The sequence below is a fragment of the Puntigrus tetrazona genome, chromosome 4 (genome assembly GCF_018831695.1).
Source record: "Puntigrus tetrazona isolate hp1 chromosome 4, ASM1883169v1, whole genome shotgun sequence".
Classification (NCBI taxonomy): domain Eukaryota; kingdom Metazoa; phylum Chordata; class Actinopteri; order Cypriniformes; family Cyprinidae; genus Puntigrus; species Puntigrus tetrazona.
Window position 1 is genome coordinate 3618875 of NC_056702.1, and position 1436 is coordinate 3620310.

Below are 1436 nucleotides of genomic sequence, written 5' to 3' on the forward strand. Positions count from 1 at the left end.
AAAAGTTTTAACTTGAAATAACTTGTTGCCCGCTCCCTAAAATGTTTTGTTTTGTCAACTAAAATAAGTTAAAAGTTGAATCAACAAAAGCATTTTACATAATATTTCAAGCTGAACAACTCTTTTAAATGCAGTAACAAACATTAGCACTCAAGCGGGTGGTTGTACATGAAGTATACATTGCATTCTGACACATTTACTGTAAATCAGCCTTACCAAAACTGGAAGGATCTGTCTATTTTGCATAAAGTACATTTTAACCCTTGCTTCTTTTACAAACAGCCTATTAGGCCATAAAGGTGAATATAAGCACATGTATCAATGATAAAGTGAACTTGCACAAAACAGACAATTTAGACTCTTTTTGCCTTTAAATCATAGACAGTCATTTTCATTTGTATGTAAACATCTCAGGCTTTTTAAGGTGAATAGAGCAAGACGGCTGTCATCCAGCGTAGTTCTTGCCCTGATTATGGAGAACTGGTCTGTAAGATTCAGTGTTTTTCTTCTACTGGCCAACTGACGGCATGCGAGCCAGCAGGAGGAGGCTAAATGACCTTGTGGTGCGTTTTCCCATCTCTGCCACGCCCATCAGAGAGATGCGATCAGTTTTGTGTCGTCAGAGAGCGGCTTTGACACACCCTCAGAGGTGTTTTGTTGCTGCTTTCACATTTGACATTGGTAATTTCTCATAAAAACAAGCCATGTTTCTTTTGTGCAGAGTGGAATCGTGAAGAAGGAAGGGAGGGAGGCGGGAGGGAGGCTGGGATCTCATCTGGAGGTGTGAGCTTAGAGGAGTGCTCATGATGAAGTGTGGGAAAGTGATGAATGTGTGTCAGAATTAAGAGTGCCTCGGGAGCTGGGCGGATCAGACCAGCCGTGGCCTTGGGCTCTCTCAGTCTCTCTCTCTCTCTTATAGCTAATCTGTTCTGAGAGAAAGAAGGACAGGCGCTCAAGCAAGATGCTTTATTTTCCATTTTTGCTTGTTTATTAGGCCTTACCGCTTTCGCTTTAAGCTGTTTCTCCGCCTTCTCAAACACTCACCAACTCTTTTGTATCTCTGAGAGCAGCCTTAAAATGCATCGAGACACTTATTGCAGCTTAAAGATGTTGGAGCGTCCTTGCATGCGATAAGCGTCACAAGAAGTAGCATTTATCGTAAAGATAGCTCAAGCGCAGTTTTCCAGACAAACAGCACTTTACAATAAAGTCTCATTTGTCAACGTAAAGTTAATGCCATGAACAATAATCCGTGCATTTACTTTATTTACAAGCGACTTACATACCTTCAACTTTTTTGATTGTAATAACATATTAATAAAGATGTTATAGTTCATGTTAACTGATGTAGTTAACGAACAATTAACAGTCGGAAGCTTATTGTAAAGTGTTACTGTAAACATTTCATAAAAAAGAAATTTTGATGTACAGTTCAA